General features: G+C 39.9%; 1 pseudogene; it reads right to left on the bottom strand.

Annotated features, from left to right (window-relative positions):
• Positions 1-684: 684 nt before the first annotated feature.
• LOC107829660 ((R)-linalool synthase TPS5, chloroplastic-like) overlaps positions 685-16,091 on the bottom strand; it is a 35,207-nt pseudogene continuing 19,800 nt past the window's right edge.

Genomic DNA, 16,091 nt, shown 5'->3' with positions numbered 1-16,091 from the left:
TGCATTTATCTTTTGTGTTTTATTTCATAATTAATCTGATTTACCACTTTGTATTAAATTGGATCATGAATCCTTAAAATCGTGTATAAATTCAATTGTTATCCGATTTTAAGGATAAACAAACACGAAAATATCCATTATATGTTATTACCTATTTGAAGTGATTGGAGCATTATGTTATTGATCGCTTTCCCATCTATTTGTTCTTTTATTCTATTTTTCTATTTAACTCCATCTTACAGTATTAGAATCTTCACCTCAGATTTCAAGTTCATTTACGCTACCCTTTTTTGATATCCCTTTTATAAATATATTCTCCATCCACGTTTTTCTATTTTTGCTAAGACTATATTTTGTTTTTGCTTTTTTTTTTTTTGGATGACATTTTGTATTTGATTAATTTTGTTAGGAGTTGTATAAATTTATAGCTGTAATATTTACAAGGAGTAATTGGTGATAAATTTGAAAATGAAGTTGTCTTAAATTATTTTCATAGTAATTGTTGATAAATCTAATATTTATAATAATTCAACGTATTTTAGTAAATTTAACAGTTATCATTCAATACGACCACGACCAGTTCAACCGAATACTAAAATATTATTAAAGTATATCAAATGATACAACACGTACATCTTGAAATGATGGGTAACAACCATCAAAACAAGCTATATATTGCATAATTAATAAGGTGACTCATTGCTGCTTTCACGAACAATATTACGCAAGCACAAGTTCAGAGTCTTATTCGATACAAATAAATTATACTAGTATCTAGCTCTAATTATAGGGATGGATTGGGAGTCAATGGATTAGGAACTGTGATATGCTCAAAAAGTATTTTGGATATGCTATTTTTAATTTCAGCGTTTTGAATTCCATGCCCATCTCCATGCAGATACATGCACTGTGCCGTTCTTGCAATATTCTTTGCGATTTCAACAAATGTTCCAGAAAATAGCAAGTTTTCCCTTTGAGCTTTGTTCATCATTTCCCATGTCTCCTTTATCAAATGTTGTATGCGTTCTCTAGCCTCTTCTTCGGAAATACCCTTTTCATTTATGTAACACTAAATAGACTTTGGAACGTTCCCCCTTTCCAATTCATACTGAAATAAATATAGGAAAAGAAAAATTATAGTATGAGACATCGAGAATTTGAAACGTCTATTAATTATTTTTGAATGCCATATATTTCATACTATTTTGATCCGAAAGAAAATAAGGGCTTATTTTTCTGGACGGATTTGAAACCTTGTATTCGTTGCCCCTTGTTACTATAGACCTAAACAAATTTGAATTCGAAATGCAAACTCATCGCAATTCGTTCATTTCTTATTTTGAATGTATATGTCATTATGAAAGTTTTTAAAACGCTATAACATTTATAAATTTTGAAATATCTTTCTTTAGTCACATATATCTCCATATATTCAATTGGACCATAAAATAGATTAGAATGAGGAGCCGTACAAATTTCATGTGAAGGAAAAGGTATAAAAGCATACCGATGGTGTCCCTAAATTATCAGCGAAGCGAACAATTGTTGAAGACCAGCGAATTATGTCTGGGTACTTGCTTAGTGATTCCAATTCCTCTTTGGTAATTGGGTTGGTAACTAAGAAGAATGCATGGATTAATATCATAGGAATTGCAATTGAGATCCATGCGTTATCCACGTATTCATGCAGAGTTGACTATGTCCATTATAGTACCATCTTGCTTCTCATAAGTAAGCTTTGCACAAGTCTGCCCACTAATTAATTAACGTGCATGCGTTTCAAATAGCATATTAGATATATAGGAAATTAATAAAATAGGCATGTTTAATCTCTGGGACAAAACATATATTCTAAATACAACGATATGAATTCTTACTGATTTTGTAAGGTAGGGTAGGACGTTGATACCCTGCTCTTTAAGAACTTCATACGCCATTTCATTGATTGTGTAGAACAACGCAAGGTACATTACTTTCATGTATTCTGGAATCTGCTCCATTGCTTTTAGCTCCCATCTGAATGTATTAATTATAACCAGAAAAATATATTTTTACATTCTAACCGAACGTGAATAGAGGGGTCAATTAATTATTAGAGCAAGTACATCTTTTCAAGACCCAACATAGCTAGTCTACAAAAATTTGAACGTACGTGAAAAGAAGAAGCTAATTAGAAAAAAATCTTGAAAATGTTAGTCTCTTAATCATGGGAGTTGAGTAACGCATGGTTTGTGTTAACTGTAAATCAAGATAAATGAAGTTAGAGATGTAGTTGCTCTCATAAAATTAACTTTCTATAGCATTAGTGAAGAGTTGTAACGCATGATAAGTCCCATAAATATCATCAATGGTTGTAACAAGAGCATTGATCTTTGTCAGCATTATTCGGCAGTGTCCTTGTTGAGGCTCAAATACTTTCCTTGCTGCCCAAAATGTAACGACCCGACCGGTTGTTTTGAGCTCTAGCGCGTTTTCGGTGGTTTGAGGTCTAGAGTAGCTTCACTTCATGTTTTATGACTTGTACGCGTGGTCGGAATTTAATTTCGGAAAGTTCGGAGTTGATTTGGAAAGAAAATTTTTATTTCGAAATCCTTAAGTTGAAAGAATTGACTAAGATTGGATTTTAGAGTAAACGGCCTCAGAATTGGGATTTGAAGGTTCCAGCAGGTTCGTATGATGATTTCAGACTTGGGAGTATGTTCGGATCGGGTTTTGGATGCCCCGGGAGCGTTTTGGCACCTATTGCAGAAGTTAGCATTTTGAAAGAATTCCATAAATTTGGGTTGAAGTGCATTTCGATATTATCGATGTCCGTTTGGAATTTTTGAGTCCGTGAATAGCTCTGTATGGTGATTTCAGTATTGGGAGCGCGTCCGGAACTGGATTCGGAGGTCCGTAGGTCATTTTGGAGTCGTTCGGCGAAATTTAGAAATTTGGAGGTTTTTGAGAAGTTTGACCGGAAGTAGACTTTTTAATATCGGGGTCAGAATCTAATTCCGGAAGTTGGAGTAGGTCTGTAATGCCAATTATGACTTGTGTGAAAAATTTGAGGTGAATCGGACGCGGTTTGATAGGTTTCGATATCGAATATAGAAGTTTGAAATTCTAAAGTTCATTAGGCTTGAAATGGGGTGCGATTCATGAATTCGACGTTGTTTGATGTGATTTGAAGGCTCGACTAAGTTCGTAATGTATTTTGGGATGTGTTGGTATAATTGAGTAAGGTCCCGAGGGCTCCCGGGTGGTTAACAGATCGAATTTGGAATTTGAAGAAGAGTTGAGGCAGCTGATATCTGGTGTGATAATCCATCGCGGGGGCGAAGCTGCAGGTGCGAAAAATCCATCGCGGGTGCGAAAAAGCCATCGCGGGTACGAAACCGTAGTTGCGAAAAATGCCATTGTGGGTGCGAAGCCGCAGGTGCGAAACATTCATCACGGGCGTGAAGCCGCAGGCGCAAAGAATTTTGCCGCGGGCGCGATGCTCGCTGGGCAGTGAGTGTATAAAGCGGGGATTTGAGCATTTTTGCTCATTACTTCATTCTTGGACGATCTTTGGAGCTTCTTGAGAGGAGAATTCACCTAGCAACTTGGAGATAAGTTAATTCCCACCTATTGCAAGTTAAATACATGGTTAATATATGGATTTAGACATGAAAATTAGTAGAAATTGTGAGGTTTGGGTAGAAAACCTAGAATTTGGTATATTTGGATTTTACCACGAATTTGAGCTTGGGATTGGACATAAGTCATATATTTGAGTTCGTAAGGTGTCACCACCCAAAATCTCACATGTCGTGATGGTACCTATCTCAATACTAGACAAGCCGAAAATCTCAATAATCCACCATATCTTTTAAATTTGAAAACAAATTATTAAATTCAGCGGAAGAAATCTTAAATTTCAAATATAACACTCTCAAAACCCGGTGTCACTGAGTATGTGAATATTTAATATGTGTACAATGATTGACTAATAAAAACCACTGTATGAAAATATAAAACAGTACAATAACTGAAGGAAAGAGAGACAAGATCAGCGGATGTCAAGCAACTACCTTGAAAGTCTCCAACTGATAGTACTCTGAAATCTAAACAATCTCCGTGTCCGAAAGCACCTGGATCTGCACACGAGGTGCAGAGTCTAGTATGAGTACAACTAAATCAATAAGTAACAAGACTAACCTCTAGGCTGGAAGAAATGATGAGCTCTGCAGTTATAATCCAGTAAAAGTAATGGTACAGAAATGTAGGCATGCTTTCAAGTTCAACAGTTAAACTCAGTACAAGTGAAATAGATCAATACTGCATGATATGAGGAATATGACATCTCAGTAGAAATACCTCATGTAAATACTGGTCACAAATTATCCGGTCACTCGGTACCGTTTATGGCCAATCCAGCCCAGGGGTGTTCCAACCCGTATATAATTACACATCGACTGACAGTCAATCACTCAGTACCGTATAAGGCCAATCCAGCCCTGGGATAATTTATCCCTATATATAAATGATACTGACAAGATCCAATGTCCAGATAACTCATTACAATACAAATAAGTAAGGCAAGTCCATGCCCTAGGAAAATCCATCCCAAATATATATATATAAGCAGTAAGTAAGGCAAGTCCTAAGTAAGGCAAGTCCATGCCCCGGGAAGTCCATCCCGAATATCGATGATCATCTATGCTCATTGGGGGTGTGTACAGACTCCGGAGGGTCTCCTTCAGCCCAAGCGTAATGCAAAGCCAATTTGGCCTAGTTCAGGCGGGCAGTCCCGATACGTATAATCATAAAGCCGTAAGGCCTGTTGCAGGCGGGCAACCCCGATCCATAAAATAGTAAAGCCAATAAGGCCTGCTGCAGGCGGGCAGCCCCAATCCAAATAATAGTAAAGCCAATAAGGCCTGCTGCAGGCGGGCAACCCCGATCCATATAATAATGATGTATAAAGCCATTATGGCTTGCTGCGTTGCGCAACGCAATCCCATAAATATCCTCACAATGGACAATTATAACTAAGTGTGAAATGTATATTTTTGAACAATTAATTCAACGACAACACGATCCCATGGGTCCTAAAATATCGACACATAGCCTAAACATGATATTTATCACAAGTCTCAGCTCAATTCCTCTAACACGTGCCACATGTTCATATAATAACATGATTCTTTAATTTTACAACTTCACAGGATTTATTCAAGACACAATTTCTATGGTGCACGTCTACGTTTCGTCACCTATCGTGTGAGTCACCTTCAACAATTTATATCATACCAAATTCAGGGATTCATACCCTTAGAACAAAGTTTAGAAGTGTTACTTACCTCAAACCGTGTAATTATTTACTCCGCTATGCCTTTGCCTCGTGAATTGGCCTCCAAACGCCTTAAATCTATCCACGATTCATTCGATTCAGTCAATAAAATTTATTGGAATTAATTTCATAAGAAAATACTAATTTTCCATAAAAATCTGAAATTTAGCTCAAAACATGCCCATGAGGCCCACGTCTCAGTACCCGACAAAAGTTACAAAATCTGGAAGCCCATTCAACCACGAGTCTAACCATACTAAGTTTACCAAAATTCGACAACAACTCGATGTAATGACCCAACGGTCATTTTAACTTTTGGAAACACGTTACCTTAGATAAAACTCCCCGAACATGTTTTTATTAATTTATGACTCGCGGGGATGGTTGGTTCGGGATTTAGAAGTGTGTAGGTTGAAGTCGAAACACTTGGTTCCTTAAGTTAGCTTTAAGTATACAAGTTTGACTTCGGTCAACATTTTGAGAAAACAACCACGGAATTAGGATTTGACGGTTTCAATAGGTTCGTATAATGATTTTGGACTTGGGCGTATGTCCGAATCGGGTTTTGGATAACTCGGGAGCGTTTTGACGCTTAATAGTAAAAGAATCAACTATTTGAAGGTTTAAAATTCTTTAAATTTGGTTTGGGGTAGGTTTTTGAGTAATTGAAGTCCGTTTGAAATTTCGAGTTTGGAAATAGTTCCGTATAGTGATTTAAGACTTGCACGCAAAATTTCATGTTATTCCGAGTAGTTTAAGTATATTTCGGCGCATTGGAAGTAAATTGAAGAACTTGAAATTCTTAAGTTTTAATCAATTTGGTTTAGGGTATGATTCTTAGATTTGATGTTGTTTTACTCGTTCCTAGAGTTCGAGCGAGTCCGTTTTATGATTTCAAACCTGTTGGTATGTTCTGGCGGGGCCCCGGGGGTCCCGAGTGTTAATCGGACGAGGCTCGGACCAAGTTGAAAGTTGGGAGCCAAACCTGAAGCTCCCAGTTACTGTCAGAATCACACTTGAGCTTGGCAAGCCGCACGTGCGACACTCGCAGGTGCGGCAGTAGCTCTCTGGAGAGAACCTCGCAGATGCGAGTTTTTGTGTGCAGAAGCGGAAAAGAGAAGGGGGCAATCGACCGCAGATGCGGAGAATTTGCGCACCTGCGAATGCGCAGGTGCGAAGAAGGGTGCGCAAAAGCGACCTTGGCCCAGGCGAGTGAAACTCGCACCTGCGAGGATTTTCTGCAGGTGCGGTGCACGGTCCGCAGGTGCGGTATACGGTCCGCAGGTGCGAAAATGACTGTTGGGCAGAATGTGTTAAAAATTTGGGCTCAGTCATTTTGAGCCCATTTTCTTCCATTCTTGGGCGAATTTGGAGCTTTTTGAGAGGATATTTCAACTAACAACTTGGAGGTAAGTTAATTCTATACCCTTTGAGTTAAATACATATATTATGGGTAGATTATAACTAGTAAATCTTAGAAATCAAGAGTTTAGATGAAAAACCTAGATTTTTATAAAAATAAAATTTTAACCACGAAAATAGTTATGGAATTGGATAGAAGTTATATATTTGAGTTCTTGAGATTATGGGTAACGTTTCCATCCAAATATTTCCAGAATCCGAGCACGTGGGCCCGGGGTGAATTTTAAGAATTTTACCATTTTGGATAAGGTAATTTATTTAATAGATAAATTTTGAATCATTTAGCATATATTAATTATTTTATATAACTTTTGAATAGTTTCGGATTTTTCGGCATCGAATCGAGAATTTTACGCGATGCGATAATCGAAAAGTGGACTTTGAGACGAGGTAAGTCTCTTGTCTAATCTTGTGAAGGGAAAATTACCCCATAGGGATTAAATTGAATAATTGTTGCTAATTTCGGGGGCTACGTACGCACGAGGTGACGAGAGTCCGTGCGTAGCTACTATTAATGCTAAAGTCCGGGTTGTTTAGGACTCAAAGCATGCCTTAATTGTGTAAATTATATTCTTTGATTTATTTATATTAATTGATATCTATATGAATATATTGTGAACTGTTAGATAAAGATATTAAAGAATGGAAATCTCATATGCTTGATTTTTGTTTAAATCAATTAATTGTTAAAAGGATTTTACGTTTAAATTATTTAATTGTTAAAAGAAATTGTTCTTCCTCCCGAATTTATCTTATAATAAATATACTCTCCTTCCGGAGGTACATAAGAAAATGTCTTCCTTTCTTGTGGAGCGGGCCGAAAGCCTCGGCAGGATAGAAGTATCTATGGATCGTGCCGCACGTCTCTCGACAGTGTACATGACACTCCGGATCGGGCCGTACGTCCTCGACAGAAATCGTGCTTAATAATAATATTTACACGATACTTTAATAGTTTATTTCAGCTTGCGAAGCTAATTGATAAATTGGAAAATTCTTGAAAATTAATGAATTATTATTCCTACTTGTTAATGAATTAATTGTTATTCATGTAAATGAGATTTAATTGATAAATTAGAAATTATTTGAATTGAATGAATTTAATTAATATATTGAGAATTGTTGCATTTGAAGGAATTTGATTATTCCCGCTGGTTAAATAAATTATTGTAAATTCTGTGAATCATGTTGATTTAAATATTCTAGTTGTATTTTAATTATTATTATTGACCCATAGTGAGTGTCAAAGTCGGTCATCTCGTCTCTACCACTTCGAGATTAGGCTTGATACTTACTGGGTACACGTTGTTTACGTACTCATACTACACTTGCAGCACTTTTTGTGCAGGATCTGAGGCAAGTACTAGTGGGGGACCTATCGTCTTACACCTACATTATCCAGGGTCATAGTGGTAAGCTCCCTTTCTGAGCGGTTCTGCAGCTACTCATGATCAGTGTCTTAAACGCATTTTAAGGTATTTGAAAGGCACTCTCCATTATATTATGGTCTTAGATTTCCTCATCGCCCTATCTCAACACTTTTTTTTGTTACTCTTATGCGGGGCTGGTTGTCCAACAATTCGTCGCTCAACCACTGGATTCTGCATTTACTTTGGTGACAATCTAATTTCTTGGGGCTCTAAAAAGAAACCAACAGTTGCCCGTGCTAGTGCAGAAGCTGAATACAAAGCGTTAGCTATCACTGCTTCGTCTTCTCTTAGGTTTCTTCCTCCCGCGCCCGTCGCCGCCCGGCCTGCGTTAGAGGGGAAGATTAGCAAAGCGGGAAAAGAAAGAGGGAAGGGGAGCAGCATCTTATTCTCTTCGCGAGAACTTCCGGATCGTAGAAGCATTCGGAACGGGCTCCGCGTTCAGTGTCTCTCCTTGTATTTTTCATTCTGTCTATTTTTATTTCAGACAGTATTTGAGGTTTTGTATAATCTACTAGATGCTCATACACTTGTGACACCAGGTATTGGCACACACATTGGTAGAATTTGGTATTTTATTATTTTCTTGGTTTTAAATTTGGTCAATGTATGCTTAATTTATTAAGTTGGCTTGCCTAGCTGTAGTGTTGGCCGCCATCATGACCTCTAAGTGAAATTCGGTTGTGACAACATGGTATCAGAGTCAGGTTCACGTAGGTCTCACAAGTTATGAGCAGGCCTAATAGAGTATTGCGGATCGGTACAGAGATGTCTGTACTTATCTTCGAGAGGCTATAGGGTGTTAGGAAATTACCTTTCTTCATATTCCATCGTGCAATTGATGTAGTTCTAAATATCCTTCTCTTATTCTCTCTTAGATGGTGACAACGCGCTCGAATTAGGTTCCAGGCCAGGGAAGAGCTACTCCCCCAGTTGCTAGAGGCCGAGGTATAGGCCGAGGGAGGGCTCCAACCCGTGGTAGAGGGCGAGGACGTCCCAGGACATTTCCAGTTATGCCGCCAGTGGGTCCACCAGAGAACCCCATTGTTGAAGAACATGATGAGGTGCCTATGGCAGAGCCAGCTCCAGTGGATTTCACATCTGCATCGGGATTTCAGGATGTCATGGGTCGTATGCTGTGGTACATGGACAATATGACTCAGGCCGATTTATTTCCGGCAGACCTAACCATATCTCAGGCGGGCGGGGGAACACAGACCCTTACCATGCAGGCTCATAGATAGGCAATTACTGTATATCATACCTAGGGTGCACTACCCATGGGTGGAGCCCAGCCAGTGACAGCAGCTACACTTGAGCCCAAGCCAGCTGTAGTCGCTGATCCTCAGAATCTATTGGACAGATGGACTAGACTACATCCTCCTGTCTTTGGGGGTGAGCGACATGAGGATCCACAGGACTTCATTGATCGTTGCAAGGAAAAACTGCATAACATGAGGATATTGGAGTCTCATGGGGTAGACTTTGCTACTTTTCAGCTAGAGGGCAGAGCCCGTAGATGGTGGCAGTCTTATGTTCTTGGCAGAACAGCAGATTCTCCTCCCATGACTTGGGACATGTTCACTCGTATTTTCCTGGATAGGTGTATTCCACCCTCCCAGAGGGAAGAGTTGCGGTTTCAGTTTGAGCCGCTCCAGCAGGGTCAGATGTCAGTGACCGATTATGAGGCGAGGTTTTCTGAATTATCTCGCCATGCACTTATGATACTCCCTACTGAGGCGGATAGAGTGCAGAGGTTTGTAGCTGGTTTACATACTAGTATTCAGGCCACTATGGCTAGAGAGGTTGAGATGGGTACTTCTTATGAGCTAGTTGTAGAGATAGCCCGGAGGATTGAGGGTGTGCGTCAGCGGAGCCGAGAGCATATTAAGAGAGATAAGCGGTTCAGGTACTCTGGAGAGTTTAGCGGTACTCCGTCTGGGGGCAGAGGTCAGTTCGTGAGAGGGGCAGTCCAGCAGACCCCCATATCTAGCACCACCACCTCCTCGAGGTACTCCAGTGCGACCTTATCTCAGTGCTATACCAGAGAGTTCCTACCGCCCACCAGCTATTCAGGGTCCTTCCAGTGGGTATTTAGGTCCCCAGGGCCAGACTCTTAGTCAACAGCCCATCGCACCAAAGAGTTGTTATGAGTGCGGGGATCCCAGTCACATGTGGAGGTTTTGCCCCAAGCTTCGGGGTAGACCAGTATAGCAGGGTCAGCAGCCTATGCTTACCGGACCAGTTGCTCAACCAGTAGTCTGACCACCAAGAGGTGGAGGACAGGTGGTTAGGGGCTGTCCTAGAGGTGGAGGTCAGCCAGGCGGAGGCCAGCCAGTTGGCGCTCCAGTTTTGTTCTATGCTTTTCCGGCTAGACCAGATGCAGAGGCCTCAGATGTTGTGATTACAGGTATTATTTCTATTTTCGGCAAAGATGCCTCAGTATTATTTGATCCAGGATCCACGTATTCATATGTGTCATCTCTATTTTCTCCATTCGTGGGTGTTTCTCGTGAGTCCTTGAGTACTTCTGTTTATGTGTCCACTCATGTAGGCGATTCTGTTATTGTGAACCGGGTCTACTGGTCTTGTATTATTACATTCTGTGGTTATGAAACTAGAGTAGATCTTTTATTGCTCGAGATGACCGATTTTGAAATTATTCTGGGTATGAACTGGTTATCTCCATATCATGCTATTCTAGATTGTCATGCCAAAACTGTTACCTTGGCTATTCCATCTTTGCCTAGGCTAGAGTGGAATGGTTCATCGGTTAGTTTATTTAATCGGGTAATTTCTTTTATAAAGGCTCAACACATGGTTGAGAAGGGTTGTTTGGCTTATCTAGCCTATGTTCGAGATACTTTTGTAGAGACTCCAGCTACTGATTCAGTGCCAGTAGTTCGGGAGTTCTCCTATGTATTTCCTTTAGATCTTTTAGGTATGCCACTTGATCGGGATATTGATTTCTGTATTGACTTGGCTTCAGATACTCAGCCTATATCTATTCCACCGTATCGTATGGCTCCGAAAGAATTAAAAGAGTTGAAAGAACAGCTTGAAGGGTTACTAGCCAAAGGGTTCGTCAGACCGAGTGTACCACCTTGGGGTGCACCAGTATTATTTGTGAAGAAGAAATATGGCACAATGAGAATGTGTATTGACTATCGCTAATTGAACAAAGTTACTATTAAGAACAAGTACCCGTTGCCGCGTATTGATGACCTATTTGACCAATTGCAGGGTGCTAGGGTGTTCTCTAAGATCGACTTGAGGTCAGGGTATCATCAGTTGAAGATTCGAGATTCGGATTTTCCGAAAATTGCTTTCCGTACTAGATATGGTCATTATGAGTTTCTGGTAATGTTCGCTGGTTTAACTAATGCCCCAGCAGTATTTTTGGATCTGATGAACAGGGTATTCAGGCCATATATTGATTCGTTTGTCATTGTCTTCATTGATGACATTTTGATTTACTCGCGCAGTAAGGATGAACATGAGCAACATATGAGTGTAGTGCTTCAGACATTGCGGGAACAAAAGCTATATGCTAAGTTCTATAAATGTGAGTTATGGCTAGAGTCTGTAGCATTTTTGGGACATATTTTATCGGGTGAAGGTATTAGAGTTGATCCCAAAAAGATTGAGGCAGTTCAGAATTGGCATCGACCCACTTCAGTGATTGAGATCAGGAGTTTTCTGGGTTTAGCAGGTTATTATCGTTGGTTTATGGAAGGTTTTTCATCTATTGCAACACCTTTGACCAAATTAAACCAGAAGGGTATTCAGTTCCGATGGTCCAATGATTGTGAGTCAAGCTTTCAAAAGCTCAAGACAACATTAACTACAGCACCAGTGTTAGTGTTACCTTCTAGTTCGGGAATGTATACAATGTATTGCGATGCTTCACACATTGGTTTGGGTTGTGTATTAATGCAGGAAGGGCGAGTTATTACATATGCTTCACGTCGGTTGAAGCCCCACAAGCAGAATTATCCGGTACATGATTTGGAGTTAGCTGCGATTGTTCACGCTCTTAGGATTTGGAGGCATTATCTTTATGGGGTGTCTTGTGAAGTTTATATTGATCATCGCAATTTGCAGCATTTGTTCAAGTAGAAGGACTTAAATTTGAGGCAGCATAGATGGATGGAATTACTAAAAGATTATTATATTTCTATCATATATCGTCCATGTAAAGCAAATGTTGTTGCAGATGCCTTGAGTAGAAAGGCGGAGGTAAAGCAAATGTATGGCTTTCATTTTAGCAGAAGAGAGGCCATTAGCTTTGGATATCCAGTCCTTGGCCAACAGACTTGTGCGGCTAGATATTTTAGAGCCCAGCCGAGTTCTTGCATGTGTCGTAGCTCAGTCTTCACTATTTAAGCATATCAAGGCTCGCCAGTATGATGATCCACACTTAATGGTTTTTTGAAAAACAGTACTATGAGGTGGTGCCAAGGAAGCTACTATTGGTGCGCATGGTGTTCTGCGACTCCAGGATCGTCTGTGTGTTCCTAATGTGGATGAACTGAGGAAAAAGATCCTGGAGGAGGCACATAGTTCCCGGTATTCTATTCATCCAAGTGCTACAAAGATGTATTGTGAGTTGAGGCAGCATTGATAGTGGAGACGAATGAAAAAGGACATAGTTGAGTATGTAGCTAGGTGTCTAAATTGCCAGCAGGTTAAATATGAGCAGTAGAGGCCAGGTGGCCTACTTCAGCAGATGACCATACCATAGTGGAAATGGGAACGAATTACTATGAACTTTGTAGTTGGATTGTTGCGGACGTTGAGGAAGTTTGATACGGTTTGGGTGATTGTTGACGGGTCGACCAAGTCGGCACATTTTATTCCTGTTGTGACTACGTATACTTTAGAAATGTTGGCCCATATTTATATTCAAGAGATAGTTCGATTGCATGGTGTGCCAATTTCCATCATATCAGATAGAGGCACTCAGTTTACTTCACATTTCTAGAGAGCAGTACAGAGTGAATTAGGGACCCGTGTAGAGCTCAGCACAACCTTTCATTCGCAGACCGATGGGTAGTCAGAGCGGACAATTCAAATTTTGGAGGATATGCTCAGGGCATGTGTGATTGACTTTGGAGGTCACTAGGATGGTTTCCTTCCTTTGGCCGAGTTTGCTTATAATAACAGTTACCAATCCAGCATCGAGATGGCTCCATTTGAGGCTTTATATGGCCGTCGATGCCATTCATCTTTCGGATGGTTTGAGCCCGGTGAGTCTAAGTTATATGGTACTGATTTGGTAAAGGATGCCTTGGAAAAGGTAAAGTTGATTCAGGAGCGACTTCGTACAACACAGTCCAGATAGAAGAGTTACGCGGATCAAAAAACGCGTGATTTATCATTTATGGTAGGTGAAAAAGTTCTCTTGAAGGGTTCGCCGATGAAGGGAATTATGAGATTCGGGAAGAAGGGCAAGTTGAGCCCAAGGTTTATAGGCCCATTTTAGGTGTTGAGACGAGTTGGGGAGGTCGCTTATGAGCTTGCATTGCCTCCCAGTATATCAGGAGTTCATCCGATTTTCCATATATCTATGCTCCAGAAGTATCATGCTGACCTATCACATGTGTTGGACTTCAGCACAGTTCAACTAGATAAGAGTTTGGGTTATGAAGAAGAGCCATTTTCCATTGTTGATAAACAAGTTTGCCAGTTGAGGTCCAAGAGGATTTCTACAGTAAAGGTCTAGTGGAGGGGCCAACCAATTAAGGAAGTGACTTGGGAGGACTAGGAGGACATGCAGAGCAAATATCCACACTTATTTAGCACTTTAGGTATTATTCTAAAGTCGTTCGAGGACGAACGTTTGTTTAAGAGGTGGAGAATGTAATGACCCAACCGGTCATTTTAACTTTTAGAAACATGTTCCCTAAAATAAAACTCCCCAAACATGTTTTTATTAATTTATGACTCGCGGGGATGGTTGGTTCAGGATTTGGAAGTGTGTGGGTTGAAATCGGAACACTTGGTTCCTTAAGTTAGCGTTAAGTGGACAAGTTTGACTTCGGTCAACATTTTGAGAAAACGACCACGGAATCGGGATTTGACGGTTCCAATAGGTTCGTATGATGATTTTGGACTTGGGCGTATGTCCGAATCGGGTTTTAAATAACCCGGGAGCATTTTGACGCTTAATAGTAAAACCATCAACTATTTGAAGGTTTAAATTTTTTTAAATTTGGTTTGTGGTAGGTTTTCGAGTAATTGAAGCCCGTTTGGAATTCCGAGTTTGGGAACAATTCCGTATAGTGATTTAAGACTTGCACGCAAAAGTATATTTCGCATTGGAAGTAAATTAAAGAACTTGAAATTCTTAAGTTTGAATCAATTTGGTTTAGGGTATGATTCTTAGATTTGATGTTGTTTTACGTGTTCCGAGAGTTCGAGCGAGTCCATTTTATGATTACAAACCTGTTGGTATGTTCGGACGGGGCCCCGGAGGTCCTCAGTGTTAATCAGACGAGGCTCGGACCAATTGGAAGTTGGGAGCCAAAATCAAAGCCTCCAGCTACTGTCAGAATTGCACCTACGCTTGGCCAGCCGCAGGTGCGACACTCGCAGGTGCAGCAGTAGCTCGCAGGAGCGAACCTCGCAGATGAGCAGAAGCGGAAATGAGAAGGGGGCAATCGAGCGCAGAAGCGGAGAATTTGCCCTCCTGCGAACGCGCAGGTGCGAAGAAGGGTGCACAGAAGCGACCTTGGCCCAGGCAAGTGAAACTCGCACCTGCGAGGATTTTTTGCAGGTGCGAAAGCCATGGGTGTGGTACACGGTCCGCAGGTGCAAAAATGATTGTTGGGCAGAATGTGTTAACAATCGGGGCTCAGTCATTTTGAGTTTATTTTCTTCCATTCTTGGGCGCTTTTTGAGCTTTTTGTGAGGATATTTCAACTAACAACTTGGAGGTAAGTTAATTCTACACCCTTTGAGTTAAATACATAGATTATGGGTAAATTATAACTAGTAAATCTTAGAAATCAAGGTTTTAGATGAAAAACCGAGATTTTTATAAAAATGGGATTTTAACCACGAAAATAGTTATGGAATTGGATGAAAATTATATATTTGAGTTCTTGAGTATATGAGTAATGTTTCCATCCGAAAATTTCTAGAATCTGATCACGTGGGCCCGAGGTGAATTTTAGGAATTTTACCATTTTGGATAAGGTAATTTATTTAATAGATAAATTTCGAATCATTTAGCATTTATTAATTATTTTATATAACTTTTGAATAGTTTCAGAGTTTTCGGCATCGAATCGAGAATTTTATGCGACGAGATAATCGGAAAGTGGACTTTGAGACGAGGTAAGTCTCTTGTCTAATCTCGTGAGGGGAAAATTACCCCATAGAGATTAAATTGAATAATTGTTGCTAATTGCGTGGGCTACGTATGCACGAAGTGACGAGAGTCCGTGTATAGCTACTATTAATGCTAAAGTCCGGGTAGTTTAGGACTCAAAGCATGAATTACTTGTGTAAATTATATTTTTTGTTTAATTAATATTAATTGATATATATATATATGAATATATTGTGAATTGTTGGATAAAGATATTAAACGATGGAAAATCTCATATGCTTGATTTTCCGTTTAAATTAATTAATTATTAAAAGAAATTGTTCTTCCTCCCGAATTTATCTTATAATAAATATACTCTCCTTCTGGAGGTACATAAGAAAATGTCCTCCTTTCTCTTGGAGCGGGCCGAATGCCTCGACAGGATAGATGCATCTATGGATTGTGCCGCACGTCCCTCGGCAGTGTACACGACACTCTGAATCGGGCTGTACGTCCTCGGAAAAAATCGTGCTTAATAAAAATAATTACACGATACTTTAATAGTTTATTTCAGCTTGCGAATCTAATTGATAAATTGGAAAATCCTTGG

The sequence above is a fragment of the Nicotiana tabacum genome, chromosome 22, assembly GCF_000715075.1.
Source record: "Nicotiana tabacum cultivar K326 chromosome 22, ASM71507v2, whole genome shotgun sequence".
Lineage (NCBI taxonomy): Eukaryota > Viridiplantae > Streptophyta > Magnoliopsida > Solanales > Solanaceae > Nicotiana > Nicotiana tabacum.
This window is presented reverse-complemented; position numbering and strand designations above follow the sequence as displayed.